We start from the raw sequence: 27,551 nt of genomic DNA, 5'->3' as shown, positions 1-27,551 counted from the left end.
CTAAAACATTTTATAACTAAAATGTTTACAAGTTAATTTTTTGCACCATTTTTTTATGTTCACTTTATCATTTGTGCAGTTTCTTATTCGTCACCAGCGGGGCTTTTAAAGTTTTCCCGCCGTTTGTAGCTCCGCAGTAAATCTGCCAGCTTGATCGTCCTGTTGCGTCTGAATTCGTTTCTTTTCAGGCCTCCATCATCGAACGACGCCACGTCAACCGGATCTTCCTAAAATTAAATGGACATTCGTAAAACGTTGCTCTGTCTTTCCAAGTCGTTTTATGACCAGTACAAAGGGTTTTATGCAAGCTAGCATAGTTTGATTGGATCGGATTCTTAAGCTGAAAATTTTAACATCGAACAAAATGATAGGCAACAGAATCTTACTTCCGAATTTACAGGGCCATCGTTTTCCGAAAACGATAGCTCGCCTTATTTCGCACCAAAAGGGGCACATGTCCCCCCGCTGAGAACAAAAGGAATAAGTACGTGTTTCAAAAGTTTAAAGTGACCATTTCGTTAAAGATCTAACAAAACCTCTACATTATCAACAGAATCCGAAATTCTGAGGCGGTTTATCCCCTTTTGAACTGCACCTATTCCACCAAAGTAAACCTTATATCACCCCTAAATTCGAAATATCCAAATTGGGTAGCACTTTCCTCTCTTTAGTGTTACTATTTCTAGTTGAGCTTGTGAAGGCAATGTTTCTATCCCTTAGAATGAACATACGAAAGTGTCGAAAGAGGATTCAGTGCTTTAAATTAAAATTTGTATTGGGCAATAAATTATAACTTGAAAAGCTTCGCTTTACAACAGTCGTGCCAGTTGCACCAAAGTAAAGGCAGAATTTTATGTTTTCTAACCTTTTCTTCACATGGATGGAGCGTACAACCCATTTGACCCCTACAACGACCAGTGAACTCAATGACTGCCATCAACGCCACAAATACCACAAGAAAACGTTTGGAGGCCATCGTCACTCTTTTGCGTTAAACTCTCACAATTACTGAGCTTTGTGTGCAGTTGGGACGTCGACTTGTAAGGGCTATCTATCCATTAAATTTTAACGACTTAAAGTGCAAAACCCGACACCCTTAAGTGTTTTCAATTGGCTTAAATGTTTGTTGAGTTGCATGTTGTCAACTTTTTAATAAAACTGAACAACTGACATTAACGTCTATAGGTTCGAGAAAGACAGCTTAAAAAAGATGGGATAATTGTGGGCAAATATGATAGTAACTAATAATTTTTCAGTACATCCTGTTTTACCGCAATTTAGAAATCAACCACCTTTGAACTGACATATGTAAAAAAAAAAAGAAAAAGACATTGTCAAGAAAATGAATATCTCGATATCTTTCAGTGAATAAACTAGGCAAATACAAAACCGGTTAGTCCGGTTTGTTCAATGCCTCTTTGTTAAACGACTGCTAAGAATAGTTCTGTGCATAAGATTTAAGATTCTTTCGTGAACCGAGAAAGGAAAAATATCCTTTCTTACCTGATGTTTGCAAGGTCTGTATAAACAAACCCAAGGCGATTCCTTTCCTTTACAAAGACCAGAGAGGTTAATGACCACTGCCGACAACAACAAGCGGGCTCGAACACGAGACAAATTTTCAACGCCAGTATTATTCTTTGTTTGGTGATAAAACAACTTTCCTCCGGCCGTGCGGGCCACTTAGCCGGGCTCGTTTAGTACGACTTTATTTCGAATTACCTCTTTTTGTCACGTAAGAATAACAAAACTCGACTTCAAATTTAAACCAACTTTATACAAAACAATAAAAATTGTAAGATATGAGGTTTTCAGAGGGTTGTTTTAACTCCAAATTATAACTCTTTTCAGGAGGGGTTATTAAAACCTGTTGGGAGAGAAGCTTATTTGTTAATTATTTGGTTCATTGATTAACTAATTTATTTATTAATGTTTCAGTCAGTCACCATAAGCACACATTATTTGGCGTAATTTGCCTCTTTATTCTTGCATTGGTGTGGAACATAATTTTAGTCCGTCTGGACTTACTTATTTTATAATATAACATCTATGTGCAATTAAAAACATTTTTATCACTAGAATGTTTACAAGTTAATTTTTTTGCGCTACTTTTTTATGTTCACTTTATCGTTTGTGAAAGTTCCTTATTCTTCATCTGTAGTGCTTTTAAAGTTTTCCCGCCGTTTGTAGCTGCGTAGTAAATCTGCCAGCTTGATCTTCCTGTTGCGTCTGAATTCGTTTCTTTTCAGGGCTCCATCATCGAACGAAGCCATGTCAGTTGGATCTGCCTGAAAAATTAAATGGACATTTGTAAAATGTTGTCTCCTGTATACTATCACCAAACCGTTTTATGATGATCATTGTAAAGAATTTCATACAAGCTAACGTAGTCTAATTGGTTCGGATTCTTTAGCTGAAAATTTTAAATCGACGAAATTTTTGAAGCGGATTTCAAGATGTATTCGACGCGTACTTTTGATTTCGGGTTGAAGTGGACGTTTTTCAAAATTGACAAAACTAGTGTCCAGGTCAGCGCGGTCACAAAGGTGACTGTGTCCCTTTAAGAACAGTTTACCGTCAAAAACGTCTAGAGCGTATGTTGTTTTCTGATACCGGCAGTAGGTTTATCTCTCCTTCTGTCACAAAAGCAAACCGTTCCCACATCTGGACATTAATTTTAATTGTAAACAAGAAGCGCCTTGAAGTTTTTGAAATTGGGGAATATCATCGGATATTCCCCAGTTTTAGCTGGGGTATATTCGGTCACGTGAGGCGTTTACATCAATCGCGCGCGAGCGAAAATATTTGATGGATTATAAGATGGAAAATATGCCATAGGCATGCAGGCTCCGCCCAAAAGACTTTTCCTTTTTTGCCCTTGTATTATGCGAAAGGGTAGTGAAATGAAAAATTTAAGTGTTTTAAAGGGTTGCAAAATGGAGTAAGGGGGCGGGAGAAAGGGCAGTGTGTAATTAATGCGAAGAATTACTTGAAAGGGTAGGAAAACCTGGGCAGACATTCGTGGAAGAAATTACAGCGTGAAGATTGCGCTTGCTAGCACAAAAGGATTACGCTTTCGCTCAAGTTATACTTATCTTTGAGGTATAAGAAAGAGTACAAGTTTTCGCTTTATGTGTAATGAAGAGGGTGAAAAGGATAGAATTTGAGTAAAAGTTGAGAGGATATCGTCAACTTCAAGTTAGTTACCTTGAACAACTTTGTAGACACTGTTTTCAAAACACAGCACTATATTTAAATAATTTTTACCTTCTTTATTCAAGAATACACAGTGTTGTGTTAGGTGTGCTTTTAACAATATACTTCTTATTCTTGATATTGTTTATTTTACTTCATGGTGTTTGTTCGCAGTTCTCTTCGGGGTCTTGACATTATGCTAAGGTTCGTTACTTCTCTTGCCTAGAGTCGTCAAACGGGTTTCGCTTGTTTTGCCGCATGATATCTGACAACCGCAACAGCCTGTTTCGCCTGTACTCGTTCAAGGGAACCGTGTCCCTCTCTGGTAAAGAAACACCGGCATCTTCCAGCTCCTGTGAACAAACAAAGGACAGAAATATGGTAAACTGGAGTGCCTAGGATTTGAATATAACTTGAAATTGGATTTTTTTCCAAAATACTAAATTACAATCTGCACCTTAGTAAAGTGAAAGTGCAGTCAAAGTCGGCTTGAGGCTAACCTAATTTGTTCACTTTTCTTTTATTGCAAACGAAAGGAAATCCGTTCACCTATCTTATTCAGTAGAAATTCAATAAAGAAACGAAGAATTCTTAGTAGCAGCACCAGTCGAGATAATGAACGTTTCTTGTACATACCTCTCTCTTGCCCCCGCAGCCGGTGAACATGCATCTGTATTGGCCGTGACAAAGGCCGGAGAACCCTACCACTGCGGCTAAGATGACGAAAATCACAACAATGTTCAAAGCCATTTCTTCGATCTTTTCGTTATCGCGAAATGAACTACCAACTTGTTTAGTTACAGTTATTCAGAACTTTGCCGCTTCACTGGACAGAATGATTGGACGTCAATCACAGCAGTCTTTTGTGTATGGTATTCTTGGTTTTCACGTGACGTCACCAAATTCTAGAATCAAAACCGGGAGACCTACAAAATTTTTACCTTCATGATTTAAGGAAAGATTACCTAAAAATAGGTCTTTTCATAATTTCTTAGTTCGATATCGTACTTCCTTTTAAAAATAGAACAGTTTCAATTTCCGAGTTTTCATTGTGCGTGACATCAGGAGGACGGCCGTGACGGAGCTGTTCCGTATCTTAAAAATGCCTCTTCGGGTGATTTTCAGCATTCCAAAAAATTCAAGTTTGAGGAGAAATATGTATCTAAACATTCGAAAATTCACAAGGGAAAACAAACCTCTTTTCTGAGAAAAGTGAACTCCAGATGTTTTTTCCTATTTCCGGCCGCCATGTTTGTGCCCCTCAGAGGGGCACCAACATGGCGTCGCCGTACTAAGCTCTCTAAATTTGTGTGGAACATTTTGTCAGATAACTCGAGTACGGAATACCGCACAGACCTGACACTTGGACAGATTCCTTATTTATTTATCACCTATAACATGTCAATTTCATGACTTCATTCATAGAATGGTTTTGATTTTTTTTTTCAATGGCGTCTAAAGTGACAATTCGCGGAACGCATCTATCCTAATTTGTTCACTTTTCTTTTATTGCAAACGAAAGGAAATCCGTTCACCTATCTTATTCAGTAGAAATTCAATAAAGAAACGAAGAATTCTTAGTAGCAACACCAGTCGAGATAATGAACGTTTGTTGTACATACCTCCCTCTTGCCCCCGCAGCGGGTAAAAATACATTTCCACGTCTGACCGTGACAAAGGCCGGAGAACTCTACCACTGCTGCGAAGATGAGGAAAATCACAACAATCTTCAAAGCCATTGCTTCGATCTTTTCGTTATCGCGAAATCACTACCAACTTGTTTATTCACAGTTATTCAGAACTTTGCCGCTTCACTGGACAGAATGATTGCATTTTATATAGTCGCTCATTACGAAATCGCGCCCATTGAAACACGTCGCTCGAAAATGCAAATGAGCTTCATTTTGGACGTCAACCACAGCAGTCTTTTGTGTATGGTATAGGTGGTTTTCACCTCGCACATCGTCACGCAAGTGAAAAAATAAAATCCTCAACCATTCAATAGATAAAGTCAAGAAATTGATATGTTGTAGAAGAGTGATACATAAACAACATGTGAAAGCTACAGGGCTAGCTGTGCGATATCTCCTAATCGAGTTATTCGAAAAATGTACTACGGAAAATTACAGAGTTTAGTATGGGACGCCATGTTGGTGCCCCGTCTGATGGGCACCAACATGGCGGCCGGAAACCAGCAAAAACATCTGGAGTTTACCTTGGCTATTTCAAAGCCTTTCTTCTCTCTGCTGAACTTTCACACATTGACATTAACGCTTCTATTACATGTTAGCTGATCAGACCTAAAAAAAAAACGAGGCGAATCGATGTTTTCATGTACGTGACATGTTTAGAGCAGCAATCCTTCTGTCACGCACTGCGCAAAAATCTAAAATTCAAACTGCTCTTTTTCAAAACAAAGAATGCTATCCTGCTGAAAACAAGCAAGCCGATAGAAATTTAGATTTTCTTATATGTGATGAAGATAAAAACCCTTAATTGTGTTTAGTTATGAATTTCAGTTTTTTATGACGTCATGTGAAAACCAAGAATTGTTAAAGTGACAATTCGCGGAACGCATCTATCCTAATTTGTTCACTTTTCTTTTATTGCAAACGTAAGGAAATCCGTTCACCTATCTTATTCAGTAGAAATTCAATAAAGAAACGAAGAATTCTTAGTAGCAGCACCAGTCGAGATATATGAACGTTTGTTGTACATACCTCCCTCTTGCCCCCGCAGCCGGTGAACATGCATCTGTATTGGCCGTGACAAAGGCCGGAGAACTCTACCACTGCGGCTAAGATGACGAAAATCACAACAATCTTCAACGCCATTGCTTCAATCTTTTCGTTATCGCGAAGTGAACTACCAACTTGTTTATTCACAGTTATTCAAAACTTTGCCGCTTCACTGGACAGAATGACTACATTTTATATAGTCGCTTTTATAGAGTTGAGAATGGTGTAATGTAGAGTTAGTTAAGTTAACAAATCGTTCATTAGGAATAATGAAAACTTTATGATACTGTCATTGACCACCAACATTTTTGGTCGCTTTCAATGTATAAATCCTTTTCTTAACTTCCGTTGGTTACTACAGTGAATAAGGATATTCTTTGCAGTGAAAAACGCGATGAATGGGGCCAAATTGGTGATGAAAGAAATGGCTTTTTATCCGGGCTTTTTATTAGCTTCATTAACCAAAGAGTAATGAAAAATTGCCGCGTAGGAAAAAGCGGTAGAATTTATTAATATATTTGTAATATTTGTTACAAGTCTGAACGGCATCATTATTCAGTTTAGCAGTTCAAAAAGGTCCACGCTTGTTCTTGTTTCATTTCCAAACTGTAAGATCATCAGAGAACTGAATAAGATAACATTTTTCGTCAATTGAAAGCTTTAGCGGCACGTGCCCATTTGAAATAACAAAAAATTAACCTTTGAAGGTAAGTGTTTAATAATATATGAACTGATGAACAGAACAATATTTAGTAATACATGTTTATGAAAAGAACACCAAAATAGGTTCATTATGTTTTTATGTCACCTTTAAATTAGGAGCTAATTATCTTCGTATTTGGTAAAAATTAGCTGAGAAATAAACGCTACTCTTAATCAAGAATTCGTACAAACTTGTTTTTATTAGTTTTCGACTGTAGAAAAGTTTAAACTGGCGTCCATTACGGAGTCAGGTACATCAGGGTGCACTTGATTGACCCTATCACGGAACAGAAATACATACCGAATGACGAGAAGAACACCCTCATAAGAGGTCTTAAGAGTTACTAGAGTACAAAATCGCTCTAAATAATTATGTGTCAGCGAAAGTTTGCAGAAATGGCTTCCCAAATTTACTTAAACTGAAGAGAAATCTAACGGCTATTCCGCTCATTCTTATTCTGCATGGAATACGGTCAATTGAACGCAACCTTAATGTAATTGCACGCTTTCACTTTTAGACTTTGCAGGCGGATTTTTTCCATCACAATTAAGTCCTGTGAAATCATTGACTTCTCTTGTATGTCTGCATGAATCAGGTTTTAGGAGCATCCAAAAAATTAAAAACCTAACAGAAAATTTTAATACTATAAAGTATCTTTTCTGTTTTGTTTGTCTGGTAGCTTAAGTTTTCACTTGACAATTTGTTTCGCTTACAAATTTTACGGAAATTATCTCAAATCGAATTCAGTCAGGATTTTTCCACACAACGCTGTGCTGTATCTTGTTCCGTGACCGGCTTTGGATTATTTCGAAAATCAGAAAATGGCGGAATTTTCAGTACCGCGAAAAGGTCTAACAGCCCAAGAGAGAAACAGTTTTCGTCAAAGCTTGAGTCCCCCTCTTATACCAACATTACACATACAAAGTCATTACAGCCGATACCCGTTGGGTGTTTATACATCCGAAGCTACTTGATGTAATTCATGAACACAACAAGGTAAATAGTGTGACGTTTCTACGCTGCACGCCGCGCACCTGTCTAGTAGGTACATAAAGTTTTCTCAGTTCGAGCAAATTTTTAGAGCAAATAATAGTTGAGTTCTGTGTGCGTTTCGGTGGAGAGTTCAACTTAGAATTTTTATTCTTCTCAAGCAACGATTTAGGTAAGAGAGATGATGTTCACTGAACGGTTTCTTTAGCAATAAAATGCTCACTGTGTCGCTACCGCGCCCCTCAGTTACCGTGCACTGTTGTTTGAAAATACGTGAAGGAATTAAAACTTTCTCTCGGATATACATAACAGTTGTGGTGTTTGTTACTTTAAGGTCGCACTGCCAATGTTAAGTATCATTCTCTTTAAGGTTCAGAGTGAGATCTCGCTGTGTTTACATACTTTTACGTGGATATCCTATTCGCGCCTATATAGCACATCGAACGCCGAATAACTCGTTTTGTTGATGTCTACAAAATTGCCGATAGCATTGGCCGTTGCGAGTTTTATTGAAAAAAAAACTGGACCGGTTTCGGAAAAGACTGAAGAGGTTGCTTTTGTCCATTGCCTTGTGAATTAAGTCCTCAGAAGTGTAAAATGGTATAACTATCACCTATACGGGCGTTAATCTTCTCAAAATCACTTCCTTAACCCTGTACGGTGATCGCACGAAAAGAATATGTAAGTGTCAATGGACTTCCATTTCTAGAACATTACTACACCGTCTTCCACATTTTAATAACAGTTAAAACGGAAATACTGACATCGCAAACAAAACTTTTGAGTTTGCATGATATCAAGCCGTACTTTTTAGGCATTTCTCAATGTTTTATATTTGAAATAAGTGGGAACACCAAAAACGTTCTTCTTAATATTTATAGCTTTGTATTATGCCTCTCTTGTTGGATGAAATGAAATCTCCTTTTAATTTTTAATCAACCCAAGTGAAGATGTAAAGATTGTATTTATTACAAAACTGGGGAAGCATTAGCATGCAACTCGGAGCGTTTCAGATATTATGAGATACGTGCGGTATGCGATCTCTTCAATTTATTAATTTTTTTAAAGACAAAATTCACTGCTTCTTAAAATTTTAACGCGCTCGTAAGAAACGTACACACAAAACATATATGAGGTGAATTTTGAATTTGAACGGTTTCTAGAAAATAGCTTAAAACTCACAAACACCCAAATATTGTATTATAAAATGATGATAATATGATTGAGTCGGAAGAGTCTGGGTCTAGAACAGATGAAATTTGCCAGCATTTTGCAACTAGTAAAACCCGTTCAGAGAGAACCTTATTTGTTGTTTATTAATTAATTAATTAATTAATTAATTAATTGGTTCATTTATTAACGAATTAATTTGTTAACGTTTCATTCAGTCACCACAAGCACACAATGTTTGGCGTTATCAGCCTCTTTTATTATTCTTGCATTGGCGTGAAACATAATTTTACTTCGTCTTGACTAAAACATTTTATAACTAAAATGTTTACAAGTTAATTCTTTGCACCATTTTTTTATGTTCACTTTATCATTTGTGCAGTTTCTTATTCGTCATCTGCGGGGCTTTTAAAGTTTTCCCGCCGTTTGTAGCTCCGCAGTAAATCTGCCAGCTTGATCTTCCTGTTGCGTCTGAATTCGTTTCTTTTCAGGTCTCCATCATCGAACGAAGCCACGCCAGCCGGATCTTCCTGAAATTAAATGGACATTCGTAAAATGTTGTCTTCTGTATTTCCAAGTCGTTTTATGACCAGTACAAAGGGTTTTATGCAGCTAAAATAGTTTGATTGGATCGGATTCTTTAGCTGAAAATTTTAACAGCATAGAAAATGTTAGGCAACAGAATCTTACTTCCGAATTTACAGGGCCATCGTTTTCCGAAAACGATTGCTCGCCTTATTTGGCACCAAAAGGGGCACATGTCCCCCCGCTGAGAACAAAAGGAATAAGTACTTGTTTCAAAAGTTTAAAGTGACCATTTAGTGAAAGATCTAACAAAACCTCAACATTTTCAACAGAATCCGAAATTCTGAAGCGGTTTATGCCCTTTCGAACTGCAGCTATTCCACCAAAGTAAACCTTATATTACCCCTAAATTCGAAATATCCAAATTGGGTAGCACTTTCCTCTCTTTAGTGTTACATTTCTAGTTGAGCTTGTGAAGGCAATGTTTCTATCCCTTAGAATGAACATACGAAAGTGTCGAAAGAGGATTCAGTGCTTTAATTAAAATTTCTGTTGGGCGATAAATTATCACTTGAAAAGCTTCACTTTACAATTAACAGTCGTGCCAGTTGCACCAAAGTTAAGGCAGAATTTTGTGTTTTCTAACCTTTTCTCCACATGGATGGAGCGTACAACTCAGTTGACCCCTGCAACGACCAGTGAACTCAATGAGTGCCATCAACGCCACAAATACCACAAGAAAACGTTTGGAGGCCATCATCACTCTTGGGGCGTTTAACTCTCGCAATTACTGAGCTTTGTGTTCATTTTGCACGTCGACTTATAAGGGCTATCTATCCATTAAATTTTAACGACTTAAGGTACAAAACAAGACATCCTTGAGTGTTTTACATTGGCTTACATGTTTGTTGAGATGTATGATGTCAACTTTTTAATAAAACTGAACAACTGACATTAACGTTTATAGTTTCAGAAAGACAGGTTAAAAAAGATGGGATAATTGTGGGCAAATATGATTGTAACTAATAATTTTTCAGTACATCTGTTTTACCGCAATTTAGCAATCAACCACCTTTGAACTGACATATGTAAAAAAAAAAAAAAGACATTGTCAAGAAAATGAATATCTCGATATCTTTCAGTGAATAAACTAGGCAAACACAAAACCGGTTAGTCCGGTTTGTTCAATGCCTCTTTGTTAAACGACTGCTAAGAATGGTTCTGTGTATATAAGATTAGTTTCTTTCGTGAACCGAGAAAGGAAAAATATCCTTTCTTACCTGATGTTTGCAAGGTCTGTATAAACAAACCCAAGGCGATTCCTGTCCTTTACAAAGACCAGAGAGGTTAATGACCACTGCCGACAACAACAGCGGGCTCGAACACGAGACAAATTTTCAACGCCATTGTAACTCTTTGTTCGGTGATAAAACAACTTTCCTCTGGCCGTGCGGGCCACTTAGCCGGGCTCGTTTAGCACGACTTTATATCGAATTACCTCTTTTTGTCACGTAAGAATAACAAAACTTGACTGCAAATTTAAACCAACTTTATACAAAACAATAACAATTGTAAGATATGAGGTTTTCAGAGGGTTGTTTTAACTCCAAAAAGGGAGTTAACATTTTAGGTTCCAAATTATAACTTTTTTCAGGATGGGTTATTAAAACCTGTTGGGAGAGAAGCTTATTTGTTAATTATTTGGTTCATTGATTAACTAATTTATTTATTAATGTTTCAGTCAGTCACCATAAGCACACAATATTTGGCGTAATTTGCCTCTTTATTCTTGCATTGGCGTGGAACATAATTTTACTCCGTCTGGACTTACTTATTTATAATATAACATCTATGTGCAATTAAAAACATTTTTATCACTAAATGTTTACAAGTTAATTTTTTGCGCTACTTTTTTATGTTCACTTTATTGTTTGCGAAAGTTCCTTATTCTTCATCTGAATTGCTTTTAAAGTTTTCCCGCCGTTTGTAGCTTCGTAGAAAATCTGCGAGCTTGATCTTCCTGTTGCGTCTGAATTCGTTTCTTTTCAGGGCTCCATCATCGAACGAAGCCATGTCAGCTGGATCTGCCTGAAAAAATTAAATGGAAATTCGTAGAATGTTGTCTCCTGTGGCACCAAACCGTTTTATGATGATCATTATAAAGAGTTTCATACAAGCTAACACGGTCTAATCAGTGGTTCGGATTCTTTAGCTGAAAATTTTTGGCAACAGAATCTTACCGAATTTACAACCGGTCATTGTTCCCTAAAATGCTAGCTAACCTTTATCGTTTCGCACCAAATTAAAACGGACATATGTATCCAACAAAAAGAACTTTGTGTTCAGAATCTAATCCGAATTTCTGAGATGGTTTATACCCTTTTCAACTGCAGATATTTCACAGACGAAAACCGTAGATTACCCCTGAAATATCCAAATTTGTTAGCTCTTTCCTCTCTTTAGCTTTCTATTGAAACAAAGCTAAATTATATCGGAAAGAGTTACTTTTCTAGTTGAGCTTGTGAGGGCAATGTTTGTATCTTTTAGAACGAACAACTAATAAAAGTGTCGACAGAGGCTTCGATGCTTTAAATTAAAATTTGTACTGGGCAATAAATTATAACTTGAAAAGCTTCGCACTAAAATTGAGGCAGAATTTTCTGTTTTCTAACCTGCCCTGTACATGGATGGAGCGTACATTTCAGTTGACCCCTGCAACGACCAGTGAACTCGATGACTGCTATCAACGCCACAAATACCACAAGAAAACGTTTGAAGGCCATCGTCACTCTTGGTGTGTTAAATTTTCAAAATTACTGACCTTTCTGATCAGTTTGCATGTCTTATAAGGGCTATCTATCCATTAAATTTTAACGACTTAAGGTACAACAGGCGCGACAGTCGACTAGCGTATTTTATATTGTTGAGTAATATGATGTAAACTTTTTAATAAAACTCACATTAAAGTTTATAGGTTTCCACAGGAAAAATGGAATAATTGTGGGCAAATATAAGTAACTAACAATTTTTCAGTACATCTGTTTTACCGCAATTTAGCAATCAAGCGCCATTAAACTGACCTAAGTAAAACCGACATTTTCATGAAAATGAATATCTATCTCGTACATCGATGCCTTTCAGTGAAAAAACCAGGCAAGTATAAAACCGGTTAGTCTGTTTGTTCAATGCCTCTTTTTAAAACGACTGCTAAGAATGGTTCTGTGTGTATGATAAGTTTCTTTCATGAACTGAGAAAGGAAAAATATATTTCTCTAACCTGACGTTTACAAGGTCTGTATAAACAAACCCAAGGCGATTGCTGGCCTTTACAACGACCAGAGAAGTTGACGACCGCCACCAACACCAGGAATACAAGAAGCATTTTAAACGTCATTGTTACTTTTTGTTTGGTGATAAAGGAACTTTCGCTTTAAGCTTGGCCGTCATAGCTTTATAGGACGCATCAATTACAATAACCAACGGAAGCCTTTTGTATTTTCATTAGCTTAAATGTTTTACGCCGTAAGGTATCAGCCATGAATGAAATTCTTGTAGCAAATTATTACCTCCGAAGAAAGACTCCCACATTCAATCATCGATGACGATTATGGTAATTTTTCAATGCGAAGGACCACCTGTTTGGTTAAAGTTATTGTAAATTTCTTATTGGCAACAATTATAGAACTTTGGTCTTATTAAAAAAAACACGATTTTTTTATTATTTATGCTCAGATAAATCATTGCTTTCAGCCAATCGGAGCGAACTCGGCTTCCAATTTACATTACAATAACGCCTTTTTGTTAACCGTAGAACCACTAAATAATGACTGTCATAATAGTTAATACAAAAATAACTAATTCCACTTTACTCCCCTTCCAAGTAAACATTTTTATTCAACCTACACGTTCATTTCAAGCGAATCAAAAACTGATTGTGATTCCAATTAACTCAACATCAATTTTGAAGATTCCGAAAAAATATGACGAAAAACGTGCCTTGTTTTCCAAAAGGCAGTTCAATGAAATCAGAAATTGCTATGAAGTTAGTTGCGTGGTGCAAGAGCGATCATTTAACAACGCGTATGTTTCAAATACTTCTTTTGCAGCTGATTAATTAGTAACTAAATTTACCGCGTGGGTCTTAGCTTCATTTATAAGAAATATTTAATCTCTCAACCACGTGTACAAAACAGTATACAAACGCAAGCAATATTAAAAGCTTGTTTCCTCAATTTGCTTTGATAAAACAAAATGCTGCATGCTCTCGTTATAGAGCGGACACGCGGAATATCGCACCTCATAGTCTAAACCTCAAACCTTTGCTAAATTACACTAGATTCGTCGTATTCCTTCCAAAGCTTGACGACGAACACCTGTAGCTGTTGTTACAGAAACGCTGAATCATTTGCAGCTGTATATTAATCATTCATATTTATGAATCGACAGTAATTTTTAAGTCGGCTTGGAGTAGTCAATGCGGACCATGTCGATTTGCAATAAACGTAGCGAAGATATGTTTGTTTTTGTTTAATTTGTTCAGTTTTAATACTAATACACCCAAAAAGTTATCTTAGAATTTCACTAAACATACAAAATTAATCAGTTTTTTTTTTTCAACAAATATCACCGAGGCGGTGTTTTCGCAGGAATATTACAGAAACGCTATATGTAATTAAAATGGCTCCGTAACGCGCTGAGGGCACAGATGGAACAAAAAAGCGAGCACTAATCTACGTGGTTTCTTCTCATGTCTCGTTGCACAATTAAATGATCTGTTTCAATTAAAAGTTCTGCAGTCAGGTGTTGACTACAGCATCAAAGGTACGTTCTCCATTTCGTAAAATTTACTGCCGCTTCAACAGTTCTGAATTGTCCAGAGAAGTTAAAAACTTCTCGTGTATTCTGCGATGCCAATGACCTAAACAGTTAGCCTTCAAGATACTGGCTAATTCAGGTATACGTATATGGTTTATAAAGTCATCTAAAAGTAATGCCACTCAAAATAATAACATATTACACCTTTTAAATCCAAAAGAACTCCGAAACGTGAATGAACTGTTATAATTGTAATTTTCAATAACTTCAATTTTACCCTTTTCAGAATTTCAGATGAAACTCATAGCGTTTTTGCCATACGCTGTGCTAATTTGTTTACCTGGCTTGGTTTTTAATTCACAGTAGAAAGCGCAGTTGACAAAAAAAAAACTGACGAACGCTTTGAGGCAAACTTGTCGAGTTCAGTCGTTTTTAATCGTTTTCTCCCGTTTCTTCACGTAGGTCCGCAATTCAAGAATTGAAGTTTGGAGGTTAAAAAGTTAACAATGATCCGATGAGTATAACATTATTTTAGATGCCAATAACTAATTCTAGTTTTCATAATATTAATATTAATCACTTCCTTTGTATCACATCTCGTGCGTACGATTATATATAAACAATAGCCTCCATTATGCTCAGATATTTCTCCTTGGACATTACCTGTTCCGAGAAGCGAACAGTTTTCCGAGAGCGAAGCTCGATCGAGGAAAATTGTGAGCTTCAAATATTTTTCGCAACCGATGTAGCAACGAGCTTGAGTATTTGAACATTTCGTTTAAGAACAGTTTACCGTCAAAAACGTTTAGAGCGTATGTTGTTTTCTGATACTGCTTTATCGACCAGCAGGTTTATCTCTCCTTCTGTCACAAAAGCAAAGCGTTTCCCCATCTTGACATTAATTTTAATTGTAAACAAGACGCGCCCTGAAGTTTTTGAAATTGGGGAATATCACTTGGGGAGTATCATCGGATATTTTTTAGCTGGGGTATATTCGGTCACGTGAGGCGTTTAGACCAATCGCGCGCGAGCGAAAATATTTGATGGATTATAAGATGGAAAATATGCCACAGGCAGGCTCCGCCAAAAAGACTTTTCCTTTTTCGCTCTTGTATTATGCGAAAGGGTAGTGAAATGAAAAATTTAAGTGTTTTAAAGGGTTGCAAAATGGAGTAAGGGGGCGGGGGAAAGGGAAGTCTGTAATTAATTCCAAGAATTACTTGAAAGGGTAGGAAAACCTGGGCAGACATTGGTGGAAGAAGTTACAGCGTGAAGATTGCGCTTGCTAGCACAAAAGGATTATGCTTTCGCTCAAGGTATAAGAAAGAGTACAAGTTTTCACTTTATGTGTAATGAAGAGGGTGAAAAGGATAGAATTTGAGTAAAAGTTGAGAGGATATCGTCAACTTAAAGTTAGCTACCGTGAATAACTTTGTAGACACTGTTTTCAAAACACAGCACTATATTTTTACCTTCTTTATTCAAGAATACATAGTGTTGTGTTAGGTGTGCTTTTTACAATATAATTCTTATTCTTGATTTGGTTTATTTTACTTTATCGTGTTTGTTCGCTGTTCTCCTCGGGGTCTTGACATTATGCTAAGGTTCATTACTTCTCTTGCCTAGAGTCGTCAAACTGGTTTCGCTTGTTTTGTCGCATGATATCTGACAACCGCAACAGCCTGTTTCGTCTGTACTCGTTCAAGGGAACCGTGTCCCTCTCTGGTAAAGAAACACCGGCATCTTCCAGCTCCTGTGAACAAACAAAGGACAAAAATATCGATATCGTAAACTGGAGTGCCTAGGATTTGAATATAACTTGACATTTTTATTGGAATTTTTTCCAAAAAACTAAATTACAAACAGCACCTTCGTAAAGTGAAAGTGTAATCGAAGTCGGCTTGAGCCGCGGCTAGCCTAATTTGTTCACTTTTCTTTTATTGCAAACGAAAGGAAATCCGTTCACCTATCTTATTCAGTAGAAATTCAATAAAGAAACGAAGAATTCTTAGTAGCAGCACCAGTCGAGATAATGAACGTTTGTTGTACATACCTCCCTCTTGCCCCCGCAGCCGGTGAACATGCATCTGTATTGGCCGTGACAAAGGCCGGAGAACTCTACCACTGCGGCGAAGATGACGAAAATCACAACAATCTTCAAAGCCATTGCTTCGATCTTTTCGTTATCGGGAAGTGAACTACCAACTTGTTTATTCACAGTTATTCAGAACTTTGCCGCTTCACTGGACAGAATGACTGCATTTTATAGAGTCGCTTTTATAGAGTTGAGAATGGTGTCATATAGTAGAGTTAGTTAAGTTAACAAATCGTTCATTAGGAATAATGAAAACTTTATGATACTGTCATTGACCGCCAACAATTTTGGTCGCTTTCAATGTATAAATCCTTTTCTTAAGTTCCGATGGTTAATTCAGTGAATGAGGATATATTCTTTGCAGTGAAAAACGCGATGAATGGCACCAAATTGGTGATGAAAGAAGTGGGTTTCTATTAGTTTCATTAACTAAAGAGTAATGAAAAATTGCCGCGTAGGAAAAAGCGGTAGAATTTATTCAGATATATTTGTAATATTTGTTACAAGTCTGAACCGCATCACTATTTGGTTTAGCAGCTCAAAAAGATCCACGTTTGTTCTTGTTTCATTTTCAAACTTTAAGATTGTCACAGAAACGAAGAAGAGAAAATTTTTCATCAATTTAAAGCTTTGGCGGCACACGCCCATTTGAAAATTACGATAAATTAACCTTTGGAGGTAAGTCTTTAATAATATATGAACTGATGAACAGAACAATATTTACATGTTTATGAAAAGAACACCAAAATAGGTGATCAGTATGCCAATGATTTCGACTTCATAACGTTTTAATGTCTCCTTTAAATTAGAAGCTAATTATCTTCTTATTTGGTAAAAAATATGCCAAGAAATAAAAGCCACTCTTAGTCAAGAATTCGTACAAAGTAGTTTTTGTTAGTTTTTGAGTGTAGAAAAGCTTAAAATGGCGTCCATTACGGAGTCAGGTACCTCAGGGTGCATTCGACTGACCCTATCACGGAATAGGAATACATTCAATGACGAAAAGAAATTCCCCATAAGAGGTCTTCAATGGTGTTACTAGAGTACAAAATGGCTCTTCAATTATCATTTATCAGCGAAAGTTTGTAGAAATTATGTCCTCCCAAATTCACGTAAAAAGAGAAATCTAACAGCTATTCCGCTTCTTCTCACTCTGAAATACGGTCAATCAAACCCAAACTTATTTTAATAAATTGCACGCCCTCACTCAAACTTTTGGACTTTGCAGGTGGATTTTTTCCATCACAATTACAGTTTTAGTCCTGTGAAATCATTAACTATGTCTGCATGATTTAGGTTTAGCAGCATCCACCGAAAAAACTAACAGAAAATTTTGTCTGTTTCATAGCACCGTCATTAGTTCTAAGCGACAAATAAACTGAATTTTCCGCTATTTAGGTTTCAAGATCTTTGAAGCGAATTAAAGACAACAGACCCAGAGCAGGCTTCCTCCGGTTTATAATCGTAAACTTTTCTTATATAGATTCCAGTTCTTTTCGGTTCAACAGCATTGAACGTCTTGAGTTATGCTGAATGGCCTATTTTTATTAACTTTCATGATCACGGCACGATACACATGTCCCGCAATTTGTTGCATTTGTTTAATCGCCAGCGATGGCTCCTCCATTATGAGCTAGCGAAATTCTTTATCAGAAAGAACCTGGTGTTCAAAGTTCGACTAAACTTCTCATAAACAAACATCAGTCCTAACTACTCTTGGCTGGATATTATTGTACTCAATCACCTTGGAAAGGTTCCACTAACTTCCTTTTACGACAAAATAGTGCTTCTGTGGAATTGGGGAGCAACGTAACTCTATTAAAATACACTGTTTGTGTGGAAAAACCTTACCTTTTCACGGGAATTTTAACTGGGTTTTAATAAACAAGACTGCAATTCCCCTTTTTCTATCAGAACGGCATCATCGACGTTTCAAAATAACAATCGTTTGTCTGGTAGCTTAAGTTTTCACTTGACAATTTGTTTAGGTTACAAATTTTACGGAAATTATCTAAAATCGAATTCAGTCAGGATTTTTCCACACAACGCTTTTCTGTATCATGTTCCGTGACCAGCTTTGGATTATTTCCAAAATCAGAAAATGGTGGAATTTTCAGTACCGCGAAAAGGTCTAACAGCCCAAGAGAGAAACATTTTTCGTCAAAGCTTGAGTCCGCCCTCTTATACCAACATTACACATTACAAAGTCATTTCAGCCGATACCCGCTGGGTGTTTATACATCCGAAGCTACTTGATGTAATTCATGAAAACAACAAGGTAAATAGCTATAGTGTGACGTTTCTACGCTGTACACCGCCGGCGCACCTGGCTATAGGTACATAAAGTTTTCTCGGCTCGAGCAAATTTTTAGAGCAAATAATAGTTGAGTTCTGTGTGCGTTTCGGTGGAGAGTTCAACTTAGAATTTTTATTCTTCTCAAGCACCGATTTAGGTAAGAGAGATGATATTCACTGAAGTTTCTATTAGCAATAAAATGCTCACTGTGTCGCTACCGCTCCTCATTTACCGTGCACTGTTGTTTGAAAATACGTGAAGGAATTAATCTTTCTCTCGGATATACATAACAGTTGTGTTGTTTTTACTTTAAGGTCGCACCGCCAATGTTAAGTGTCATTCTCTTTAAGGTTCAGAGTGAGATCTCGCTGTGTTTACATACTTTTAATTTCGTGGATATCCTATTCGCGCCTATATAGCACATCAAACGCCGAATAACTCGTTTTGTTGGTGTCTACAAAATTGCCGATAGCATTGGCCGTTGCGAGTTTTATTAAAAAAAAACTGGACCGGTTTCGGAAAAGAAGTGGTTGCTTTCGTCCATTGCTTTGTGAATTAAGTCCTCAGAAGTGTAAAATGGTATAACTATCACCTATAGGCGTTAATCTTCTCAAAAACACATCTTTAATCCTGTACGGTGATCGCACGGAAAGAATATGTAAGTGTCAATGAACTATTCCTACACCGTCTTCCCCATTTTAATAACAATTAAAACAGAAATACTGACATCGCAAATAAAACTTTTGAGTTTGTATGATATCAAGCCGTACTTTTTAGGCATTTTTCAACGTTTTAAATTGGAAATAAGTGGACAGAACCAGAAACGTTCTTCTTAATATTTATAGGTTTGTATTATGCCTCTCTTGTTGAATGAAATGAAAGCTCCTTTTAATTTTTAATCAACCCAAGTGAAGATGTAAAGATTGTATTTATTACAAAACTGGGGAAGCATAAGCATGCAGCTCGGAGCGTTTCAGATATTATGAGATACGTGCGACACGCGATCTCTTCAATTTGTTAATTTTTTTAAAGACAAAATTCACAATTTGTTCCAAGACTGCTTCTTAATGAAATGAAATTTTAACGCGCTCGTAAGAAACGTACGCACAAAACATATATGAGGTGAATTTTGAATTTGAACAGTTTCTAGATAATAGCTTAAAACTCACAAACACAGAAATATTGTATTATAAAATCACTAAGCGATAAACAAAAAAGTGAGAAAATATCTGGGCGTCCTTGACACCAACAGCGTTTTTAAATTAGTGATAATACCTCGGAAAATAATCCACCTTTTTACCTTAAATAACATTTGAAATAAGACATTGCAACTTATTGTTTGGATTAATTATTTTGCATTTAATCATTCCCTCTTTTAATACATGTACTCAACACATTACTTCACTAACAGTAAAAATATCAGCCTAAATATTGTCACAAACTTATGAAAAGAAAAAATGCTACCGAATATCTGTAGCGAAGCTTAGTTAAAAAGTGCCTGTCATAATTCAGATATTTTTTTTTTCTTCTTTCTGTCTTTCGTGCTTCAAGGTTTAAATTTCTGTTAGTTGAACCACTGCATGGTTTAAAAAACGCCCATTTTATACAACTCACTCAACACTGATTATGTTAAGGTCGTGCCAAAGGCCTTAATATCGAAATAAAAATAGTGTGATTTGGCACATGTCCACCCCTTCCCAAGTTAATATTTAATGGTAAAATTAGTGAATTTTAACAAACATAATGACTTGATGTGCTGACAGCCGAAAATAACAAGAAATGAAAGGTGTCGTGGAAGTCCATCTGCACATATTAAAACTAACCAACCTCTTTTTAATTAGGCTTCATAAACACCTTTTTTTTAAAAAGCTTTGGATCGTAATTTGTGTTTAATTTTTAATGATTGACAGTTTTTTAGTTAATTTACCGCATTCTCGAAATACGTTTTAACTGAACCGAACCGATGAAGGAATATCAGTTTATGATATTTGTTAAAACAGAAAATTTAAATTAAAATGACTTCAGTTTCTTTTTTCGTTTTACTTTCCCAAAAAATGAAAAGGAAAGAATTTGTTGTACAGTTTTATGAAAATTCTAATTACCAAGTGAGCTGAATAGGAAGATAGTGTAAAATATTGAGTTGTAAAATAAGCGAGTGCTTTCACTGCGAGAATATCAATTTCCTAACAATGAGGGGTGCGTTCTTTTTCAAAAACAAAACTCGTTTCGAAATAGACGAAATTTTTCATTAATTCAAATGTGCTGGAAGTTCACGGTGACTGCTGTCACGTGATTGTATGGGAATAAATTTCCTATTAATACAAAACTTTTAGCAAAATAACAAAAATATACATGAAAATCTTCAATAGCATGAGATATTACTTTCTATATATTTTTTAGATTACTTGATCGTCTTGCTTAGAAATATTTTGAACCGCTCTTGCGTGAAATGCAATCTTATGCAATATCCCCAAACGTGAATTTTATGTGTTAAAAGTATAATTAGTGAAAGAAAGGTGATGAATGTTATGTTTTAAGCCTGGCGAATAAATAATAGACCTATATTTTTTTAGTCAGTGACACAGGCATACTCGGATTTTTCTTTTTCCGAGTATTCCTGTGGCACTGCCTTAAAAAATACACTTATCAAGTACAATTAGGTTTTTAAAAGCCGGGCGACGCAATCTCTGAGTAACGAAGGATTCTTCAGAGAGAGATTGAAGATTCCCGCTAGTCTAATGAGCTATACTTTTCGAAATGTTCAAGACATACATTAAGCTATTCTTGAAAATTGCTCTACAAAGCTTTGTGGTATTAGCACCTCCCGGGTCTTCAGTTGTTGAAATTCTCTAGTTAATAAAATATGTTTTCTTTTGTTTAGTATCTTGATATAAATGGGTGTAAATCTCAGTCTCCTAGTATTGAAGTTCCACGCAAATCAGTTTTAGGACACGACTGAGATGGAACCATTTAAGATTGCTTTGCTTTATCTGTTCGTTGTGGCAGTCTGCTTTCATCGCTCCAAGGCACAATGCAGTGATTGGGGAACCGTTTTTACTGGTGGAAAGTGTCGTCGCCAGGTTTGTGAGCAAAACTATATTTGTTCTTGAAACGAAAATTTCACTGATCAGACGGTGACCAAGCATTGAGCATTTGATCATATGTGCATGCGAATTTACGAGTACAAGTATTAAAATTATTATTAATTATCATTAGCTCTGACTCCCTAGCAGCTCCCTAGAGTCAAGCGAAGTTTTAGGAATAGTTGAATGAATATTATTCGTCTGGAAAGAAAACGAATGTGTGCGTTTGTCTTTTCCTCCTCAAGTTCTCAATTGTAGGTAGCAACTGTTCAACTAAACAAAATTTTACGCCAATCGCGTCATATAAGATATTACGATGGTATTTGCATTAGCGTTGACTTGTGGGCTAGAATTACATGCAACGTAAATTGAATGATAATAAACTACAAGTCAAAACAAGCTATACCCGAACATACCCAGTGCCTCTCTTATCTTGAGAGTCTCCGAACTGTTGATAGAGATGGCCGGCGTTCAGGATAGGGGTGTACAACTTCAAATAAGTTCAATAACCGAATGCAGCCGGTGATTCGGATAATAATTGGGTTACTAACGGTGATTTGTATCGCAGTTTAATGTTGATTCTCACACCCATTTAGAATTTTGATTGCATGGCACGTAAGATCCATAGCTATCTAGCTATAGCTTCTCCTAACATAATCGATACAAATCAAACAAAACTGGTGACGAGAGGAACAAATCTATTAGACTGCTGGATAAGAGAATAATGGAAATATATGGCAATAATCTCATATTAAGTGTCCGCACTTTAAAGATGAGTTCGGATGGCCTACGTATGTACTTTCAGAAATAATAGAATGAAGATGACTCTTCTGGATTGAAAAGTAAGTTTCGTAAATTAAGGAATTCAGCACCATTTTATCAATTTTCTTTAGTCTTAATGAACAAAACCTCAGAACATATTCGAGTGACAAATCCGCTATGAAACTGCTGTATAAGAGGATTATGGAAAAAATAGCAACAATTTCAAATGAAATAACCGCGCTTTAAAAGATGTATTTGGGTGACCAAAGTAGCTCAAGAAACAATAGCCGGAAGATGATTCCCCTGGAGATGAAAAAGTAAGTTTCATTTAAGGAATTCGGCATCATTTTACTCCCCATCAGTTGCTGCAGTCGGAACAAGAACTAGGGACATACTGATCCTTCAGGTGGAAAGAAAGTATGCAAAAAGTGGGAGGAATTTATATTATGTTCGATCTGTCCAGAAATGTTGCATACAAGATGTGTCATTATCCTGGTGTCACGCAATCGAGTGACGTATACGTAAGTAACGTAACGTGCGGAGAGTCTTCCTTTAGTGAAGTGGTTCGCGCATCATGCATAAAGCATCTTAAGATAAGTGCGAGTTTGTCGAAGATTTTGTCACGCTCTTTTTGTGTTCCTATCCTCAACAAAGGCCTTTAGCTGAGTAATCCAGAAAATCTCTCCAGAAAATCCTTCCGAACGCAGAGAATGGTTGGAGAAACCTCCCACTAATACTAACCTAGTAACTTAAGGCGCTTGGTTATTTATCCTTTAAAGTCCCCCAGCAAAAATTTTAAAGATCCTCTATTCTATCTAGACAAAAGAATTTACACGATCAAAGGAAATTCATTCAATAAACGTTCTGACTCCCTTGATCCCTTTACAAACCAGAGATGGCAGGGCCAGTTGCATAAACCATCTTAACATGAGGCTTATCTTAAGATGCTTTATGCAACCGGCCAACCCTGGTTTGTAAAGTTCTTTCACACGTAAAAAACTGAACAAAGTTAATGGAATTAACTATAAGCAACTCTTTGAAAGTCTAAAGAACACTTGCAGCTGATTAGTAATATTCGAATTCTCTTAAAATAGCCGACCTTAGTGCACAAAATGAATGATTTCACTGCGTTTTTGGCTATGGATGCATGGCCAAGGTGATAATGGCCACCAACCTTTGAATGTAGGGTCAATGTTTTCAAGTTCTTTCATTGTGTCTAACATTAATAGGACAATACTGTGGCACATGGTTCCGGCTTTGAGAATTCACCCGATTTAATCTCATTGGTGATCTTGAAGCAATTCGTATATGAATAAAGTTTTTAGCTTTTTCTTACCAAAACTTAAATGGGATAGTTTCCATGTCGACGCTGCGCATGCCCTTTCGCCAGTTCATTACGTGGCTGGGCTTGCTGGACAGTTCAACGTGTTTTTCTCGATCCTAAATGATGATAGTCCGATTTTTTTTATTTTTCTTTGTAGTTTGATGAGCAAAGAACAGAAGCAGAAAACCTTGCAAGAAATGAGCGAGGTTTTTCCACCGAAGATCAGCCAGGAAAGTCAATGGATGACAAGTTGTATTTTATGAGGAGGCGGATCGGAAACAGAGACATAAAGAAAGATGTGTTGGTGTAATCTACGGCTTGAAAAGGATCAACGCATCACGCTTGTCCTTTAATTTATTCTGTATCGTTGTTTCGTATTCCTAACTAAACGATTAGACGCCACAAAAATGCCTGGTTTCCTGTTAAAAGTTTTGTTGTAATACTGCATTCTTCGCGGTTGCAGTGTCTCAATAAAAGTTATTGCTCTACTCTTGTGGAAGGTACATTACTGAGTACGTAAATGTTTTCCAGTATATGCAGTTCACAGGACATCCAAGGAGCCTGGATATACTGTGATCAAAATACTGACGGCAGACTGATCCAAACGGCGGAGGTGAGGGGCTTGATAGAATAAACAACAAAGGCTAGAATAACTGAAATATATTTGTTTTAAAAAACACGTTTTTTCTCGATATTTCGGTTTGCAATTCAAATCTTCCTTGTATTGTAAACGAAATATCGGGCAAAATGTTTTTTTTTTTTTTTAAACAAATATATTTGTTATTCTATCGTTTGTTGCTTGTTCTATCAAGCTCGTCACCTCCGCCATTAGGATCAGTCTGCCGTCAATATTTTGTATTTGAAATAATTTGCTGATCCAGGACGTCTACATGTGATCCGGCACCACTCATCGGTTTGTCGCTGTGGAATTGCAAATTTTATTATACTGTGATCGTAAGGGTTTTTTTTTTTTAGCTTTCTTACACGTTTTTCTCACGGTGAAATTCGGTAATTAGCATGAAGGCTGACATCGTGCCGCTGTAGCATCATGGATTCATACCTATTGATTACAGCTGTGGTTCTCACAGACTATACTAACAATGACATACGGAACGTTTGGTCATCGAACAGGAAAGGAGACTATTTCGACATCATATCATCCAAAATAACCAAAATTATTTAAGCATGGTCCTAAAATTAGTGTATCAACGCAGATTGAAATTTAGAAGGGGTCACCCAAGAGATCGGGAAGTAAGGCCTTTAACTAGTTGTGGTATAGGAGCTAGTATTTTGCATCATAAAGATACTCCAAAAATTTGACGAAAAGGGTGAAGAAAGCAAAAACTGGAATTATTGATTTCTTTCTGTAACACCCCCATCCCTCTCCGATTGTCTAGCAGTATTCACAACAGAAGACAGTGGAACCCGGTTAATACGGACATCAAAGGGACACACAAATGTGTCCGTATTAAGCGCGCTCTCAGAATAAACGCCAGGGACACACGTTTTATCGATACAAAGACTAAATCATACAATTTAAAACAACAGAAGGGTGTTTAATGCCTTGACTGAAACTGAAGTTCAAACTGAAGAGATCTAACTCTCATTCAAATAGACTTGATCTAAAATTAATATTCTCTCAGTGCTTTAAACACGATTGACAACGTAATCATTTAAAATAGTGTGTGACTTTCTCTGCACTGATATTTTCAGTTTCTAGCTTAGCCAGACGAACTGAATATTATAGACAATTTGTACTGTGCGCAGATAACCACTGTCGACCGCTACGAAAAGTTTGTAAAGACAATTTTAAAAGCGCATAAATATTCAAAACAAAATCGAGAATACATGTTTTCTTTGTTCAATACTATTGTCGTCCGGTAAATGATTTTTCGGGCGTGGCCTTTAATTTTCCCCTGCAGCATGGTTTATAAACATCGCTTCCAATTAATATTATTTTATGAACTACAACGACAAAGTATTTAACATGCAATTATTGCTGAACGTCGACTCATACTTATGTGAACGCATACTAAACAGGTTTCCCTGGAGTGAGGCGTACTCAATAGAGTTTCATACAGGGTTACTACAGACCAAGGCTGAAACCCCTTACAGCTTCAGATACCAACTTTCACCGGAATGGTACCCCTTCCACTTACTTAGAACAAAACTTGTACCCCCACTTATACTTGAGCTACATACCCAAAGACCCTTTCATTCACCAACTTTCACCGGAATGGTACCACTTTCACATACACGGAACAAAAAAATCTCCCTTTCTAATACTTCAAAGACAACCAAAAGCCTCTTTGTTCCAGTGGTAAGTGCAACCTTGGCGTCGCAATTTCTGCCAGAAATTAGTTTTTGCTCCTCTTTCAAGTTAATATTTAATTTAATTGCCTCCGGCAGTTCGCTATTTAGTCTATTTTTGCAACCTTTAAATTTTGAAATTTTAAATTTGTCACCCTTTTGTATCTTATGAAGGTAAAAAGGGCACCCCTTCCAGACGGGGCATCGCCGCGTACATTTCACTTTATGGAGTACCTCCTAATGAAAACGAATGGATTCTTAGTAGTTAGGCTTTATCTGGTCTCGATTACCAGACGCTGGTCTCACCTTGGAGAGGAAAGCTGGACCCGAGTGAGCACGGCGGAAAGATTTAATTTATTACACTTTCGATCTAAAGCTGAAAATCAGAAACCATCTTTAGAAAGATTTTGGCTTGTTCGTAAACAGTTCCCTTATAAGAACAAAGTTCGTAGCTAGTAATTGCACTTGCTGCGTGAAAATTATCGTGGCTATTTCAATTGGAAGAAATCAAAAGCCTGTATTCACGCCTTGATCAATTACCACGAAACTTTGAGCACGCACATAACTTAGACTGAAGCAAGCTCAAGCCTTGCGACTCAGATGATCTTCTGAGAATATCAAAATATCAAATATAATTGGGAAGAGGGATATGGGCTTGCTTAATACCAGTGATATTGTACATGTCTGGTACGACTTACTCACCCACCCAAAACCCAACCCCTCTTTGAAATACAAAGTAATAAAAAAACTATGAGTAAGATTCAAACACTTATAAATTAAAAAGTCACGACATTTCTCTACGAAATAAGTCATTCCTTCTCTGATTCGTGAAACATTATCTGCCTATCATTATCTGCGAATTTTTCTCAATTCTGGGCCGGAGAGGGCTCCGAAGTCTACTACATTCTTGGTTCAAATTCCTTTTCCCTCTCACCTCGTCATATGGCGGTTTATTAAAATATGGGTTTATTAAAATATATTGAAATGAGTCTTTGCCACAAACCTTAACACAACCACCAAGGGGAATACTCCACCCAGCACATTTCTGTCCCACAGCAACGGAGAGAATCAAGGAAAGAATCGCCAAAGAAATGATTACATTCGTCTTCATCTTTCACCACCAAACGCTTGAGTTACTAGCACTGAAGAGCTCGTGATGCTACATCGGTATATAACACCTACTGAACACAAACATCATTATATATTTATGAAAGAAAGGATTATTATTTTGATTATAATACTCCTTGACCTTCTTAGCACGCAACGAAGGTGAACAAACATGATCGGTTTTGTCTCAAATGGAGAAAGATCTCAAACAAACTTTCTTAATTACAGACGGGATATTCAATGCAGGTTTCGTTTAAGACCTTTAAGTATTGCAAAGTAAGATTTAATGGAACCTTTCAGAATATAAATTATTAACTTTGATTTTCAAGAGTGTTCTGCCGTTACTCATTAGGAGAGACGCTCATATTAAACAAAACATGAAATTAATGACTTTCAAAAATAAAACTCCTTGACAGTCAACGTGTTCATAGATATCTC

General features: G+C 36.7%; 5 long non-coding RNA genes across 12 annotated transcripts; 1 reads left to right on the top strand and 4 right to left on the bottom strand.

The window, feature by feature from the left end:
- Positions 1-6: 6 nt before the first annotated feature.
- On the bottom strand, positions 7-27,357 carry LOC146488871 (uncharacterized). 5 transcript variants are annotated; one of them, XR_014865574.1, is made up of 4 exons: positions 27,256-27,357; positions 27,010-27,184; positions 866-2,288; positions 7-227 (listed from the first exon to the last, which is right to left on the bottom strand). It is a non-coding gene; the product is annotated as an uncharacterized LOC146488871 (long non-coding RNA). The 5 variants fall into 5 exon arrangements; XR_014865581.1 differs by lacking the exon at positions 7-227 and having other exon boundaries at positions 1,134-2,288; XR_014865577.1 differs by lacking the exons at positions 7-227; positions 866-2,288; positions 27,256-27,357 and adding an exon at positions 11,086-11,409 and having other exon boundaries at positions 27,010-27,169.
- On the bottom strand, positions 3,319-6,056 carry LOC146488875 (uncharacterized). Of its 3 annotated transcripts, none has more exons than XR_014865589.1 (2): positions 5,916-6,056; positions 3,319-3,548 (listed from the first exon to the last, which is right to left on the bottom strand). It is a non-coding gene; the product is annotated as an uncharacterized LOC146488875 (long non-coding RNA). The 3 variants fall into 3 exon arrangements; XR_014865586.1 differs by lacking the exon at positions 5,916-6,056 and adding an exon at positions 4,818-4,994; XR_014865590.1 differs by lacking the exon at positions 5,916-6,056 and adding an exon at positions 3,832-4,024.
- Positions 9,034-10,110, bottom strand: LOC146488874 (uncharacterized). Its single transcript, XR_014865592.1, has 2 exons — positions 9,968-10,110; positions 9,034-9,326 (listed from the first exon to the last, which is right to left on the bottom strand). It is a non-coding gene; the product is annotated as an uncharacterized LOC146488874 (long non-coding RNA).
- Positions 15,598-16,416, bottom strand: LOC146488873 (uncharacterized). Its single transcript, XR_014865591.1, has 2 exons — positions 16,190-16,416; positions 15,598-15,889 (listed from the first exon to the last, which is right to left on the bottom strand). It is a non-coding gene; the product is annotated as an uncharacterized LOC146488873 (long non-coding RNA).
- On the top strand, positions 16,972-24,269 carry LOC146488872 (uncharacterized). 2 transcript variants are annotated; one of them, XR_014865565.1, is made up of 3 exons: positions 16,972-18,684; positions 21,409-21,607; positions 23,854-24,269. It is a non-coding gene; the product is annotated as an uncharacterized LOC146488872 (long non-coding RNA). The 2 variants fall into 2 exon arrangements; XR_014865567.1 differs by lacking the exon at positions 16,972-18,684 and having other exon boundaries at positions 21,135-21,607.
- Positions 27,358-27,551: the final 194 nt, after the last annotated feature.

The sequence above is a fragment of the Pavona decussata genome, unplaced genomic scaffold (genome assembly GCF_977016875.1).
Source record: "Pavona decussata unplaced genomic scaffold, jaPavDecu1.1 SCAFFOLD_8, whole genome shotgun sequence".
Classification (NCBI taxonomy): domain Eukaryota; kingdom Metazoa; phylum Cnidaria; class Anthozoa; order Scleractinia; family Agariciidae; genus Pavona; species Pavona decussata.
The sequence above is the reverse complement of the archived record's forward strand: the minus strand, read 5'-3'. Positions and strand labels throughout refer to the sequence as shown.